The 17,648-nt window shown below is 37.7% G+C and overlaps 1 protein-coding gene and 1 non-coding gene across 2 annotated transcripts in view; both read right to left on the bottom strand.

The window, feature by feature from the left end:
- VWC2L (von Willebrand factor C domain containing 2 like) overlaps positions 1-17,648 on the bottom strand; it is a 172,424-nt gene that overhangs the window by 37,799 nt on the left and 116,977 nt on the right. The window lies entirely within an intron of this gene.
- LOC118849288 lies at positions 2,762-2,866 on the bottom strand. Its single transcript, XR_005010335.1, has one exon. It is a non-coding gene; the product is annotated as a U6 spliceosomal RNA (small nuclear RNA).

The raw sequence follows: 17,648 nt of genomic DNA on the forward strand, positions 1-17,648 counted from the left end.
CTTATGTTTTTCATGCATTTTTGTGGTCCTAACACATCTCAAGACTTGCAGCAATATCTTCTGGAAATTCCCAAAGGAGTAGTTATTTTTCTTTTCAATCTTATTTCTTCTTTAGGGTAAAAGAAAAAAAAAACAGGATCAATGCCACAATTTAGGGGTAAAGTTATCATAAGTATGAAAATAAAACACTTTAGATTCAGTAAATGTTAAAAATAACAATACTGAGGATGATTTAAAATTAATACATTGTGGCCATTCTCCATTTTCATTTCTACTGATTCTCTAAAATAAGATAATCAAAGTGGGCATGGCACGCCTAAGTTGACACTGCTATCTGAGCTCTGGTTTGTAAACTATTAAACTTTCACTTAAAAAAAGGTGATGTCTAAATGGTCCTTTATTGCCAAATTTTTCATTTTTTATTTACAGATATTATAGACCCTTGATGTGTATCTGCCTTTGTGCCAAGCCCATACTGGGGGGCAATAGTATTGAAACAATTCTAGAAGGCTGTAATTTTAACTAATAGTACATTTAGATCTATACCAGAACTTAGTAGAACCTATTCATTGAGTTGCCTGTGCCGACCACCACCCCACCCCATCCTCTCTTACTTCTACCCCGTGGATTTGGTTCACGGGAGCAGGCTCACAGAATCTCTGAATAGGAAGAGACCTCTTAGATCATTCAGTGTAAGCAACGATCCCCTCTTCCCCATCCCTGATAATGGCTGAACCTTGAAGACCTCTGGGGATGATGAGTGACTCCCTGATTTCTGAGGCAACACATCCCACTTTTGGATAGCTCTGATTGTTGGGAAGTTTTTCCTCATTCAGGCTGAAATATTTCTCTGCGCCATTTTCCTGCATTGCTCCTTGGTCTTCTTAGACCAAGCTGAACAAAGCTAATCCCTCTTTCATGTGACAGTCTTTCAAATACTCTATGACAGCTGTCATTTCGTACTTAAATCCTCTCATCTCCAGGCTAAATGTCCCTAGGTGCTCATTCCATCCTGGTTTTTCTTTTCTGGATGTGGTCCAGTTTGTCAATGTCTCTCCTGAACTGGACACAATATACCATCGCTCAGGTATACTGGAAAAGGTTTGTGATTTCGCTGTGCAGACTCTTCACCTCGTCAAAATCATATGTCAGAGCTAGCATATCATATTGCAGATTCACAAATGAAAAAACCCTTAACAGTCATCAGTTCCACCCCCCTCATTTTATAGATGAGAAAACAGATCTAGTGATGTCACTGGTCCGATGTCATAGAGAGAATAGCGGTAAGTAGCAGAGAGACCGGGGATTTAAGCCTCTGACTCTAAATCCAGTACTTTTCCCACTGGATCACATCTTGGAAGTCATGTTATTTAGGACTCTAATGAGTGGGTATTTAATATAAAATAAAAAATATACATTGTGATAGAGATTATTGTAGGAAGTGTAAAAATTCACATTTCCTAACTCTTTAATTGTATCACCATGATTTCCTCTACTCCTGGCACTAATTTTCCCTCCCACGAAATAAATTACTGGTTGTTGTTTTTTTTAAAAAGATATGCCAAAATCCTATTGAAAGCATTACACCTGTACAATTTCTATATTTTGACTGAGGAAAAATGAGGTGTGAAGGAGACAGGGCTTGCAGCTATCCTCAATTGGCAGAAATTTATTTCCAAAGTACTTTGAAAAGGAAATAAATGCCTAAGCACAAAATAATTTGATTTTTTTCCACCTGGCAAGTCGTTCGCTCAATGACAGTCATTCTCATGACTTACACACTGTTATTGCTCTCCCAAACAGCTGCACAAAGATACTAGAAAGTCTCACAAACAGGGGGTGGGGGAGAGTGCTTCTTTTTTCCAGACTGTTGGATGGGGTTGAATCTACTGAACTATATTGTCAGTATGGTGGATCCACTCACGGGGCTGCAGGAGCCTCATCCGATGGAAGATAAGATATGACACTCCCAGATATCTGAGCCCTCACAATGAATCATATTAACAGATAACTATAAGGGATTCGATCATACTATTGATGTGAGGTATAAATTAGAGAAACCAGAGTGACTGTTTAAATTCCTCAAACAGTATATATAGTGATGCCCTTGGATAGAGCCAATGCTCTAATGAAAATGAGTCAGCAGTTTCTCTACAGACTTAATTGACAGAAGAGCTTTATAATTCAGAGGCTGTAAAACTGCTATGGGACAGAATCTGGTCCTATCAGAGGTCTCACTGTGGGATAAAAGGGGATGCATTCTACCTTCTAAGCCTTTCTAAACTGGGTTCAGAGTTTTCATTGCTTAAAACATGTAAATCAAAGTGCTTGGTTTTGTTCTCATAAAAAATAAAAGCATTTCCCCATCTAAAATAGGAAAAGGAAAAGAAAAACCCAGATACAGAACATTTTGTTCCCATTGTCTTTTTTAAGGTTAAAACTCATGATACTAACTGTCTGGGTGAAGGGGGCAAGTCACACCCTCTTTGAGTCTCTATAAAAGGAGAGGTTTTACTTCAATTTCTTATCTCATAGGATTGTCGAAGGAGAGCACATTGCAAGTACAATGTAAGTATAATGTTCCCGAGGAAGTCTTTTCTCAAGTATTAAAGGTAATGACAATAACAACAGACATAATAAAAAACCTATTTACACAGTAAAGTTTACAAAGAGCTTAATAGCAAAAGCTGAAAATAAGCTAGTAAAACTATAGTCTTCCCACCTAGTTCCAGCTAAGGAAAACAACATATTGTTTGTTTTTTCAAATATGAAATGCTCCACTAATTTACATGTCATCTTTGTGGAGGAGCCTTGCTAATCTTTTGGTAATCTTTCCAATTTAAAGATGTGTACTAACAAAAAGAGCATGGAAGCTCTATTCTTGACAGAGCAATAGATTGGAAGAAGCAGCATAGTTCAGTTCAATGGGTAAGAACCTTCAAAGGGGATGGGGGTAGAGGGAAGATTTAGACTCAGAGGACCTGGGTTTGAATTCCATTTCTGCTCCTTATTCACTTGTATGACTTCTGCTAAATTGCTTAATCTTTCTGGACTTCAGTGTATTTATCTGTAAATGAGGAGGCTGGACCAGAGGACCTCAGGGGTCCCTTCCAGCTCAAAATTTCCAATTCTGTTTTCCTCAAGACCTGAATTGTAGCTAGAAGGAAAGTAAGGAAAGAAACATGTAATGATTGGATAGCATGCATAAAGCAGTTCAGAAATGGTGGCCCTCACTAGGTTTTTATTCTTTGTGAACAAATATGGCAGAAAAAGCAGAAGATGAAAAGCTAACTTTGAGGTTGAGAGGCCTGACGTCTCATCTGCAAATTCTGACTTGTGCTATCACAGAGTCAGGGCAAAACATGTGTAAAATCTCACCCAATCTGAGGAGTTTTAATCACCCATGTAGAAATACCTCTTTTTTTACCCTAAGAAATTTAGAGGACTGCACCATGAAAGAAACCTAATACTGTCAGTCATTTTGTCAAAAAGTATTTATTACAGGTTTGAACTAAGCATTGGGGATACAAAGAAAGATCAAAATAATCCCCATACTCAAAGAGCTCACATTTTAATGGAGGAGACAACTTATAAATATACTTTCTCTCTCTCTCTGTATATAGATATAGATATCTATATAGATAGATATATAGATATGTAGATAGGTAGGTAGATAGATATAGATACATAGATATGTATATATCTATATCTATGTGTGTATATATATATATATGTATATGTATATATATGGAGAGAGAGAAAGTCTTACAGAAAGAAGGCACTAGAAGCAGCTAGAGGCAGTAGGAAAGGCCTCCTGCAGAAGGTGGGATTTGAACTGAATCTTGAAGGGAGTCCAAGATTCGAAGAAGTAGAAGTCATTAGGTAGAGCATTCCCAGGCACAGGGAACACCCAGTTCAAAGGCATGGAGTCAGAGATGGGATATCATGTGAGAAAGAGCAAATAAGCCAGTGAAGCTATATCATAGAGTGCATGGAAGAGAGCAAAGTGTGAGCAAATTGGAAAGGAAGGAAGGGGCAAAGTTATGGAGAACTTTGAATGCCCAACATAAGGTGGCTTAGTATGTTGATCTTGGATGTGATAGGGAGTATTGTGTGTGTACCTCTCTCTCTCTCTCTCTCTCTCTCTGTGTGTGTGTGTGTGTGTGTGTGTGTGTGTGTATGTGTGTTTGGTCAGTTCTTCCCTTTAGGAAAATCACTTTGATATTGGTGTTGAGGAATACAAAGAGAACCAGACTGCAAGTTAGAAAACCCAAGTTCTGTCAATAATTCTTCTTACTTGCAGTGTGACCTTGTGCAAGTGATAAAGGGGAAGGAAATCTCAGTTTCCTCATTTCTGAAATGGAGATAATAAAACTTTTCCTTCGTAGGATTGTTGGGAGGATGAAATGAGAATGTATATGAAAGAGTTTTCAAAGTATGGGTGCTATCATGATGGTGATAAACCCTCACAAAAGCCCCTTCTGATGCCTCATTATTATGTGGAGGCGACCCTGGGTTCTGGAAGACCATACCACCATAGTACAGACAGGCTTTGGCAATTTAGTTTCTACTATGCTGGAAAGGCCCAGAGGGCCGTTCCAATGATAGACAGTTTCTACTTACCAAGAACCAGTCTTATCAAGTTTGGAGAAGCTCACCATTGATCAGTTGGGTATTTGGTGATGAATTCTTTGGTCATGGCAACACACAAAAAAACAAAAAAGCATACAAAATGCCCCTTCATCCTGAAGGTACCTTCCATTGCTATAGTGGCAGTTAATACAAAAGTTAATGAAAGCTGCAATTTTTATATCACCTAGAAACAGTAACTTGACTTGACTTTCACCAATCTAAATGTGAGATTCTTGTCAAATGCACATTAAGTGGGCCTGCTACTGGAGGAACTGACTCATCTCAATCTTGACATTCTTGCTGTTAAAGAAAGAAAAAGACAAAAGAAGGTTTCAGCTAAATGGAGAGCTAATTGATGCTTTTTCCTTTAAGAGGCAAATAAAAGGAACTGGCAGCATTGGTTTTATCATGCATCCAAAGGCAACAAGAAACATCATCTCAGGGGACATTTCATCATCTTTTATTGCAGCAGTCATGATAAGTATTTGCAGACAGATTACCATCAAAATAATTGCAGGACTTTATATGTGTGAACTTCTGCTACAGAGGATGAGGAAATGGAGAAATTGTCCTGGGACAAAATGAGACACTTGGAGGTCATTCAATAGCTGACAAAGGAACATTTGCCTAGTCTTAGCCTGGAGAAGAATTTTCAACAAGGAAGGCATTGAAGATATCATGAATTGACTAAGGCTGAGTGAACTTCCTTGCCTGAGTAGCCCATTGTGGTCCACCAGCTAAGCATCAGACCATGCCTGGAGCTCCTTGTGGCTGTTTTGTATCTGGACATTTAGGAAGTGATGCCAAGAGCCTGAACTTTTAGTCCTCTGAGCCAGTAAAGTCTTAAGGATGGCTTCAATGCCTTTTAAGGCAAAACTAGCCTAACTTGCATGATGATGATGATGATGACGATGAGGAGGAGGAGGAGGAGGATAGCAAACATTTACATAGTGCTTACTCTGTGTTAGGCACAGTGCTGAGTGCTTTACAGTTATTGTCTCATTTGATTTTCACACACCCCCCCATGTAGGTGATATTATTATCCTAATTTTACAGATGAGGAAACTGAGGCAGAGGTTAAAGATTTAGGGTATTGCTCCCACTACAGAAATTATGTGAAACATTTGATAAGAGATTATAAATAAAATTAAAAGATGTAAGCAATGAAGGAAAAAAAAACAAGGTGAGAGAAATCTGGATGAGAGACCTAACTAAACAAAGCCACATGATAGAATATAAACTCCTTTAAAGGAGAGAGAGAGAGCACTCTGGTCTCTGTATCTCTAGTGCCTAGCACAATACTTGGCACAGAATAGGTGCTTAATAATGCTTACTAATTGATTGCTACTAGGAAATTTAAGGATCGAACTGGACAGAGAGGAACCAACTGATGAAATATGGAAAAGATTGGTCAAGATTTAAAAAAATAAACTGTTTTCACCATTATATACAGTGGAGCCATATTTGTGCTCTACCATCATAGTCCTGAATATGCTTCTGGAGGAAGTGGAAATTGATCAAAGAAAATTTTTTAAAAAGATGGGAAAATCATTTGGATTAGATTAAGCATGCATAGAGAAGGTTCATGTTGGGAGCAACCCAGTTCTGAGGACACCGAGGGATGGGTTTTCATGGAATCTGAAGGAAAGGAGGATGCCAATATTGTGGTAAGAAAATCTTATTATTGTCGCAAAAGGTCAATGGAAGGAATATAAATAGCGATTGACCCATATGCCTACATTCTTACTTCTATTAATTTCTTAAGAGAATGAACTACACACACACAGACACACAGACATATATATGTATATACAGAGAGAGAGAGAGAGAGAGAGAGAGAGAGAGAGAGAGAGAGAGAGAGAGAGAATCTTTGATGAAAATATGAAAGGGAAATAGGCAAGCACACAGGCAATATTCTACTTCAGACCATATCTTTTTAACCACACAAATGACTAAAAACTATTTGGAATACAAGGTCATGCAATACTGATTTTTGACCCCAAAAAAACATTTGATTTGTACCTATCGCAGTGCATGAAGAACGACTATTTTCCAGACTGTGTGTGCATACAGTTGGATGGATGACACATAAGGTCATGTATATTGGAAAAGCAGTACAGATGGATAATTAGCTGCTTACAGAATTGATTAAGAAAAGACCAGACTATATTCCTTTGGAAAATCTACTCTTCTTTTAATGATTTCAAACTTCTCCTTGAAAAGAAAAACACATTTTTAAAAACATCATTGTTCTTCCAGTGATGTAATATTATTGCAAGTCATGGAATGCTCTAATCTTTGAAAAAACTGAAGATGAGGATGACCCAAAGGGCAATGAAAAATATTCATGGAAGGTTGAGAACAAGGTATGATATATTACAGACGATGAATCATGTAGGAGAAATAGAGAAAAGGGTATCATCAAATACATTTATGACTAGGAAAAAAAGATGTGTTGAATATATAGTGAGAGTAAAAGACAGCCAATGGACAGACAGCCCATGTGCTCTACTTACATGCTTGCAAGGGAATGAGTGGAGCCTCTGTGGTAAAATTATGGGAAGAGATAGACAAGAGAGGAACAAGATGAATGGGGAGAGATGGGCTCTCATCTGCATCACTGCAGGGAGTACCCATTTCATGATATCGCAGAACCATTGGGAGGTTAAAATAGGCCTTAATATTTGTTGACCACAATGAAAAATTGGCATAAGAGAAGATGGAATGACTATGCTGGAAAACATAGTTCAGGAATAATAAATGAAAAAGACCAAAGCCTTCAAAATATGTAGTTTCAACCTAATACTATACATCATAAATATTTTCTTCAAGAGAGAATAGAGAACAATTGTACTCGGAACTATCAAATAATGTTATAAACAATGAAACTGATTATATTTTTATCAGAAGAAATTGTAGTTTGTCAAATAATAAGTTATTAATATGAGAATTATTTTTGATCCACTTAAAAAGATCAAAATCCATAACATTTGAAGAAAAATAATTATAATAAGAAGATATAACCTTTATCTGAGGTAATTCCAACCTCATGTATCTAAGCACGCTATTGACACCAAATAAAAGGTCAGTGAAAGAAAGAGTGAACATCCCCCAAATTACCACTATTTTTTCTAAGGGTAATTTCACAGGTATAAATCATGCACAACAAGGAGGAGGCCAAATGAAGCTTAGAAACTGCCTCAGTCAGCAATTTTAATGGCCTTGCTTAGCGGAGATATGTGGCAGTCAAGATGAATACAAGCTTTTCTGAAATCTTATAGAGGATGATCGTAGAAGATTATGAACAATATCACCCCATAAAACAACAAAGCAGTAGAGGGAAAAAGAAATTTGTAAAAAAACTTGGCAAGAGATACAATTAAGCCAATTCATTCTGAAAGCATTTGTATGAAACTGGAAGGACAACAAAGAGATGAAAAATGGAAAAGATTTATAGAAAAGATTTCTATAACAAACTATTTTCTCCTTGAATGACTGTAGAGCCAACACATTTAGACTTGAACATCACACTCCCAATGTGCTGCCTGAACAAATGGATGTGTCACAAAAGAAAAAAAAATGAGAAGAGAACCTGGACCAGACTGAGTATTGGCATTAAGAGGTCGTCAGTAATGAAGATGGCACTGTTTTAAAGGCATTGACTTATGTATTCTCAAAATACCCAAAGAATGAGAAGATAACAAATTTTTGAGAAAATACACTGACTTTATTATTACAAAATAATATAATATAATGATAACATATTATATTATTATTTATCATTATTATTATTATCATTAATGATTATTAAATAACCAATATACATGAAAAATATCAGCTGCCAACCCACATGCCTACTTTCTACAAAATTTTCATGAAATTAATTTACATTTCAGTCAAGGGCATCCTTGGCAAAGTAATGGGAAGGGAACATGTAGGCTTTCACAAATAATATTCTATAGCAGACTACATATTTAGAATCATGCAATTGACTGAGACACGGAGATCCCACTGTGTTTGTTTCTTGACTATGGAAAGATATTTGAGTGGACAGAGGAAACTGACACTCTGAAGGCTCTTCTCCCACAAGGTATGTCTTCTGCATGTATTAAAGTCATGAGATTTTTAAAAAGTTATAACAGAGATGATTATGGTCAGTGACCGACTGTATGTTACCATCAAGCAAAGGGTGAGACAAAGGCATACAGGCTTTGCCCTTGTCATGAAGGAATGCCAGCACAGAATCCAAATGGAAGAGGGATCTCCTACAGATAATGGTGTCTTCCAGATACTCCTGTTTGCGGATGACATAGTGCTGATTCTGTCAAGCCCCCAAACACTTCATTAGACCTATAATCACTTAAAAACATTTGGCCCAACTATCCACGTTGGAAAAAATGTGAATGATAATGCTTATTTATACATTTCCTATAGGCAGCATAATAACTGGTTCATCAATGTATATATCTTAGATGGTTAAGGAAGTGAGGTTAGAAGTGCATAGGTAGAGATTGGGGTTGGATTGTCTTTGGGAACTTATTCAGTACTTCTAATGACTCCAAATTTTTCTTTAAAAGAAATGTCCACTTTTCAAGAATCAGTTATTTTTCATGTAAAGTTATAGGGTTGTGAGTTATGGAATACCACCCTTCTTCCTAAGGACTAAAATTGAAAACCACTGAAAAGATATTGGAAAGGTGTATGGGCAGTGTACACTTTAATATATTATTAATGAAGAATTCTTCAGAAAGAGTAGAGTGAAAATATCATCATAAAGGTGTATGATTAGAAAAAGAAATGGGCCACTCATATTGGGAAGAGGAGGGATAATTAATGGACAGCACACATACTCCATTATTACTGCCACAATTTCAAGAGATTTAGAAAGAGGCCACTTGGGACATTTTAAGAATGGGCATTGAACAAGAATCACAGAGCATGGGAAGAAATGATTTGACCACAAGATGTACATTATTCAGATCCCAAATCCACAAAATTATCAAAGAATTTTTCTGAAATCAGAAATTCTTATTTAATTGTAATCTATAGGGAAGACTCCATTCACATATTCTCTAGGCAAAATGGACTGCTCTTCCATATGTGGCGTTAACTTTCTCGTCTCTGTACTTTTTGCTTATGATTCAATATACTTGGAATTTCCGTCTTCGCATTTTGCTTCTTTAAAGCCAAACTCAAATGCCAACTCTTTCAGGAAGCTTCCCTTGATCCCTCAGTTAACAATGACCTTTCATATTTTAGACCTTAGAAAGCACTTTATTTGTATTTTGTATTATAGTTATCTGTTTTGGTGTTTTATCTCACTGTGAACTCTCTGAGGGCAGGGGTTATGTCTAATCTAACTTTGTGTCTACCTCAGTGCCTAGTACTATCCTCCACACACAGGAGGGGCTTAATAAATGTTTATTGGATTTAGTTTATTTGAAGAATCCTTTTTATAGAATGGTAATAACCAACTAAAGCATTCTAGCACTGTCATTCCATGCAGACTCCCACTCTAAAAATTTAGAGATCGTTCAAATTACTTTTTAGCTCAAATCTGTATCCCTCTCCCAAAGGCAGCAAATGCCAATAGTGTGTTTCTTCAATAGCTTTGTCCAATGGCATCCCTGATATTGTCATTCAATGTCTCTTATTCCATATCATTTATGTTCCCTTTAAGTGACACTATTAAGGAAAAGGCAACATTGACTGACTATGGAAGGGTTGAGGCCTAGGGGGAGAACCAGTCCTCTTTGACCTCAGTGTTTGACTCTAACTGTCTGGTGTCAAAACATCTGAGTGAAAACAATAACAATTGAGACAATTATTATATATTGGATCTACATGGTATCTAATGCCCAGATATTTAGAAAATTATCCCTTTACCTCTAAATATGCTGATGTCAATCAGTCAATAAGCATTTATTAATTGCCTACTATGTTTCAAGTATTGTAGAGTTTTAGGGATACAAAAAGAAACATAAGACAGTCCTTGCCCTCAAGGAGCTCACAATCTAATGGAAGAGACAATAAACAAATAAATAGGTAGAAATAAACTATATGAAGAAAAAACAGGAAATAATTAAAGAGAGAATTAAGAAGAGTTGAGAAAGGCTTCCTGTAGAATACTGGTTTTTACTTGGTACTTGAAAGAAGCCAGGGAAGCTAATTTGTACAAATGAGGAGAGAGAGCATGCCAGGTATGGGGGATATCAGAGAAAATGGCCAGATTCGAGAGAAGGTTTAAGGAACAGCAAGGTCATTGCCACTGCATTGAAGAGTACATTGTGGGGAGTAAAGTATAAGAAGACTGGAAAAGTAGGAGAGCCCTATGTTATGGAGGATTTTGACCATCAAACAGAGGATTTCCCATTTGATCTTAGAGGTAGTGGGGAGCCATTGGAGTTTATTGAGATGGGGGAGTGACATGGTTGGACTTATTGCTTTTGGAAAATCATGGTGGCCGAATGGAAGACAGATTGAAGTGGAGACAGACTTGAGACAGGCAGATCCACCAGTAGACTACTGCAATAGCCCAGGTGTGAGGTGATGAGAGCCTACACCAGGATGGTGACAGTATAAGAGGGGAAAAGGGGGTATATTTGAGAGATGTTGCAAAGGTGAAATCAACAGGCTTTGGTAACAGATTGGATATAGGGAGTGAGAAACAGTGATGTGTTGAGGATGAAAAGTTATGGGTCTAAGGGACTGATGTTACCCTCAATCATAATGGCAGAAATAGAGGAGTTAGGGGGAGGAGGGGAATATAGGGGGAAAGATAATGATGAGTTCAAGATGCTTACTGGAAACCAGTCCAAAATGTCTGAAAGGCAGTTGGAGATATAAAACTGGAGGTCCAACAATCATTATAATGGTTAAAAGACTAAGCTAAGTGGCAGGGAGAACGGAGCAGTGGACCTGGAGTCAGGAAGACTTGAGTTCAAATTCAGCTTCAGACACTTACTAAGTGACTCTGGGCAAGTCACTTAACCTCTGTCTGCCTCCATTTCTCCAACTGTTAAATGGGGATAATGATAGCAGAATTGTTATGAGGATCAAATGAGATAATATTTATAATATTTGCCTGGCACACAGTAGGCCCTTAATAAATGTTTGTTCCTTTCTCCCCTTTAATATTAGTCCAGGCCAGTGGTGTAAAACTCAAGGAGAAATGGAGGCCACTAAAACATAAATAAGGAACCCTGCAGACCGTACACACACACATACACACACACACACACACACACACACACGCACACACACAGTAAGATATCAACATATTATAAGAATTATATTTTAAGTATACAGGAATGTGGTTGGCCATCTGTTTGACACCTTTGACTTAGGGAAGGGCTGTCCAACTTTAGGTTATCTTAGGGCCGCATTAAAATGAAATAATTATTTGAGGGCTGCACCCAGAATAAAAAATACAGTACACTAATAAAAAGTGGGGGAATGCGCGTCATCGATATGACAGGTGAAGGCACAAAGCATGAAAGCAAGCACAAAACAACAAAGCGACAACACAACAGTATAAAGTTAGGTGTATACTGACTAGTCTGCATCGTACAGACAGAACACATCCCACAGATTGATTGAAAATTCCATGCAATATGTTCTGTCCATAACACTGCTTAAAACAGCAAAGAAAATTAACATCAACAAGATTATTTATTAGTGATGGAATTAAAAAATCTAATATGCATGCCATGAAAATTATTATTTTATTTTTTCTCTTGTGCAAATTAAAACCCACAGGTGGGCCACATAAAATTGCACTGCAGTCTGTGGCCCACAGGCTGTGTTTTGGACAGCTCTGACTTAGGTTACGCCTGAAGATGGATAAAAAATGAAAAATGGTTAAACTGGTTAAGTCATTGGCTGTTTTAATGTCCAGAACAAATCAACCTTTCACTATTATGCTTGACTGCATTGACCACTTTTCTCTCTCAAATTGATGCTTTTTTTTTTCTTGTCTGGATTCCTGCATATGTTTTTGATCTCCCTGTGGGCATATTTACATCTCATACACTTGTAGCTTCTCTTCTGTCAAGTTGCTTTCTCTATTTTTGGACTTCTTTCCTTTGTCTTTAGCTTGTACGTAGAGGCTATCTCATCACAAAATTTCTCAAATCGGGGTCTCTGATTTAAGCTCTGTGAGAATTAGTCAGCGGGTACATGTTTGAGATATCATCATACATCGCACACTGACTTAGGTGATGCCTCTGGAGCAGTGTGTGAGGCTTCTTAGCCCATATTCCTCCTTTCAAGAAGGGTGGAAGACTGTGTCATTCCTTTGGCTGTTGTAAGAAGAGCTAGAGACTAGGGATAAGAGACAGACGGAGCTTGTGTCAGGGGCAAATTGTGCTCTTCTGTCCCCCAAGTATTTTTATCCAGATGAAACCATCAGGTTAAATATATATTTCAAAGGCAACCTTGAAGTCACAGGAGAGGCCAAATGTAGCCTGAGGGGTGTGTGTAGAAACAGGGAGGAAAGGAAGAGCATGGGCTCTGGAGTCAGAGTATTTGGGTTCAAACCCCGAGCCTGTCACTTTATACCTGTCTGACCCTGGGCAAATCACTTAACCTCCTTAGGTCTCAGTTTCCTTGTCAGTAGAATAGAAGTATTGGGTCTCTGACCCTATTCTACTAACTCTGCCTTGGGGAAGGTGGCTAATGCTTGTAGCTATATGACTTCATATCTCCTGGGCCAGGAGATACTACTTGTAAAGGTATTCAAAGAACTTGCAGATAGAACTTCTGAATTATCATGACCTGAGAAGAATTGTGGAGAAATGGGAAAAGTGCTAGAAGGCTGGTGGCAGGAAATTGTCCAGGCTTTCAAAAAGGATCAGAAGGTAGTTTACATAAAGACCAGAGACCTACAAACTTGATGTCTATCATGGGACATGCTTTAGAATAGATTACCAAAATAATTTGTAAATGGGACCAATGACCATCTATGCTATTCACTGTAAGTTCATGGAAAAGAAAGAGTCATTTCTCCTTTTGACAGGGTCAGAAAAATTATGTAGATTGAATATACTGGCAATTCTGGTACAGTATTTGTCAATCTCTCTGAAGATTTCCTTAGCACAAGATGCACAGATATGGACTGGATCATAGGACAATGTGGTGGATTTGGAATTTGTTGAATTACTATATCCAAAATGTATTTTTGATAAAAGATTCAGAGACAACTTTGGAAGGTGTTTCTAGTGGGATGCTGCAGGGCTTTGTCCTTGTTCCTGTTTTATTCAACATTCTTACAAATAATTTGGGTGAGGGCATAAATGGCATGTTGATCAGACTTGAAATACAACATGTAATATGGTAGAAAGAGTCCTAGATATGGAACTAGAAGATCTGAGTTCTAATCCTGACTCTGGAGAGGATTCTGGGAAGACAGCTGAATAGGTCAGAAAATTCCAAGCTCTCAAGATTTTCCCCCACAAAAGAGTTAAATTGTACCTTAGGATGAACAAAGTGTGGGTGGAGATAAAGAAGAATAGGGGCACAAACAGACACTTCCTGGGACAATTTGAGAAGATCTGAAGAAAAATCCCAGGACCAGGTTTGGTCCCTGCAAGGAGTAAACACCTCCAGGCTAGGCTTTGTTTCAAGTATTATCTTGAATGAAAAAAAATGGACATTTGACAAACTCTCAGACTTTCAAGACTTTGTTAAAAAAAATTCTGAACTTGATAGAAGATTCAACATACAAGAACCAAGAGAAACATAAGGTACATACCAAAGACTGACTATAAGGGATTCATAAGGACAGACTGTTTACCTTTTATATAACATATAATATAAAATGTATGTCATAGATTCTTATTAATAATTGTGGAGCTCATGAGAAAGAGGGGGATAAAACTGACTATGATATGAATTTAAAAAGTAAAACCATTTAGAAACAGCTAAAAAAGAGTATTTTATACAATAGAGGTACAAGAGAAAGAAAGGATACACAGGATTTAGATGGGGGAGGAGGGCTGATAGTTCTGGTAACCTACTTTCATCAGGAATGGATTTAAGAGGGTACAATACATATATAGTTAGAAGAGTATAAAAGTCTTCTAAATTTAGAAGAAATAAAATGGTAGGGGTATAGTGAGCGGGGAGAGGACGAAGGAGGCATTAGGACAAGGGAGGGATTTTTAGAGGAAGAATGAGGGAATAGGTAAAGGGTGTTTAGATTAATGGGAATGGGAGGATAGGGGAGGGATCCTTGGAGGAGGGAAGTCACAGGAGAGCACGGTGGTTGGTGGAGGAGTGGGGTAGGCAAGTAATAGGAGGGCAATGTGGTGATGTGGTGATGCAGCGATGTAGTGGGTAGAAGTAAAGTAGAGGAGGCAGGAGGGATAGGGAACAAGAGATATGTACAAACATAAAAACAAAGATCAAGAGTAGAGAATGTTTGGGAAAGTGTATGTCTCTCTCTCTCTCTCTCTCTCTCTCTCTCTCTATATATATATATATATATATACATATATATATATATATGCATGTATATATGTATAAGTGTCTATCTATCTATCTATCTATATATCTGTATGTGTAGGTATATATCAAGAAACATATCTAAACTATATTGTAGCCTTTTGGGGAGGGTAGTGGAGGGGTAAAAAAGAACAATGTTAAAAAGTGCACAGCAGAGAACAAAAGAAAACACAAAGAAGCAAAGAAAAGATGGACAATTGTCAACATAAGGTATCTTATTTATCATACAGACTTTCTTGAAATGAAAATTTATTGTTACATACTTTGAATCCTCTCTTATGTTCTGCTATGCACATGGCATGCTTTTTTTCCTTTCTTACTTTGTATTTAAGTTTCAGTATTTAAGTTTATGATAATGTTTTTGTTTCTTTTCTCTATTCTGTATTTGTGTTCTGGTAAAATAAATTCTTTTTTAAAAAAATCCTGATTCTTCCCTCAGGTTCAAATAATCAGTAACACACCATTCAGGACAGGAGAAATGCGGCTAGCCATCAGTTCATGAAAAAAAGACTTGAAAATTCTCTGTGACTACAGATATTATGAATAAGGTGTAGAATCAGCTGTGATGTGGCAGGCAAGAAAGTTAATGATTATAGACTTAATTAATAGAAGAGTAGTGTCCTAAACAAAGGAGGTGATGTTTCCATTGGAGTTGGCATTGGTCACAACACATTGGCTAAAATATATAAATATATAAAATAAAACATAGTTTAAAAGCAAAACATAGTTTAAAAGGAAAATTGTCAAGCTATAGCCTGCCCCTAGAAAGGCAGCCAAGAGAAGGGGACTCCAAATATTGTTCTCTCTTCCTCATTGTAACTTTCCCCATTGCAGTTTTTGACATGTGGTGAGTTGGCATATGAAATTGAATGAGAATGCTTTCTGGAGTTTTGTGGAAGCCACAGACAACATGCGAAGGCCAACAGAAGACACAGAAAAGGTTTAGGAACTCAGAAATGCACAAAATATATGTATAGTATTGTATAATATCAAAATATTTTGTCTTTTGATATCATAATAATTGAGACTTCTTTTCTGGTATGAAGGGAGGGCCAAAAAATTTTACACAGACTTTCCAGATCATGGTGGGGGTGGGGGAGGAATGCGGGGTGTGGGGAGTATGTGTGTATGGGTGCTGTATCCCTAACCCTTGTGATGTTGAAGGGATAACTGAAGTGTTGTTTGAGGAATGGTAGGATTTACTGGGAATGTTTAACTTGGGGAGAAGATTTAGGTGGAACATAACAGCTGTTGTCAAATATTTGAAGGGTTGCTATGTAGAGTGAGATAAGACTTACTCTATGTAGCTCCAGATGGCAGAATGAGGAAGTAAAGGGTTGGAAGATACGGGGGAGCAGATTTGGGTCTCAACATAAGGAAGGGCTTGATAAGGAATAGAAGAACTGCCTCACAATTCCCCATTCCTGGGGGCATTCTGACGGAACCTGAGTGACCACTTGTTGGCAATAATGAAGTGGGATTCATTATTCTGCAGGGTTATATTGACTAACTGACCTTTAAAGTCTCTTGCAATTCTAGGATTCTCTGTGCTTCTGATCTATTTTTAATGACGTTTTCTTCTCCCTGAGTCACTGCCCAAGCAGCAGAGTACAAGAAGTAAAGGTGGGGGCTGGGGAATGGAGGGTGCAGGAGGCCAAGTCTGAGCCATCCACACCTTTTCCTATAGCCTAGGGCTACTGCATGCTGAGGAAGCTTCAATAAACAACAAAAAAAGCTTTTTCTTTTTGGGTAAGTGACTTTGTGGAATTGGAGTTCTTTTTCAACTACAAAGGATTTAATGAATTAATGAGAAGCTAATGAGCTGATAATTCATTTAAAGTCAAAGAGATATGCATCCCCATAGAGATAATATCCCTTTTTAAAACACAGATTGTCTCCATCCTTAGGTATACACAGTACTTCTAAAAGGCAGAGGCACAGAATAGACAAAGACACCATACTTGGGGAGCTGTCAAAGAGGCAACAGTAAAGAAATATGTTGTGCTTTATTTAACCTCTGTTTATCCCTTATTTATTTGGTGGATTCACTTTATTTAATCTATCTTTGGTTTTATGGCAAAAATGGTTCAATATTTCTCATCTGTATGACCTTGGATGAGGGGCAGCATGGGGATGACATGGATAAAAGCCTGGACTTAGCTTAGAACTAAGAACTAGGTTTCAGTCCTGCCCCTGATACCTTCTGACTGTGTGACAAGTGCAGTCCTCATCGCCATTTCTCTGACCTTGGGAACTTAAGTTGCAACCTCCCTGGGCCTCAGCTTCCTCCTCCGTAAAATAAATGGGCTTGACTAGGTGGCCTTTGAGGTCCCTTCCATCTCTATGTGTATGATCCTATGATCTATGAGATTATGATAAAGCTCCCTTAGATATCAACACACATCCACACACCCACCACAAAACTGAGTCATTTGCAAGAAGACAGATGGGTTTGAATGAGAAATCAGAAATGACTTGGACAGAGACAAGGCCATCTCTAACCAATATCATTG

Source organism: Trichosurus vulpecula, chromosome 4, assembly GCF_011100635.1.
Source record: "Trichosurus vulpecula isolate mTriVul1 chromosome 4, mTriVul1.pri, whole genome shotgun sequence".
NCBI lineage: Eukaryota > Metazoa > Chordata > Mammalia > Diprotodontia > Phalangeridae > Trichosurus > Trichosurus vulpecula.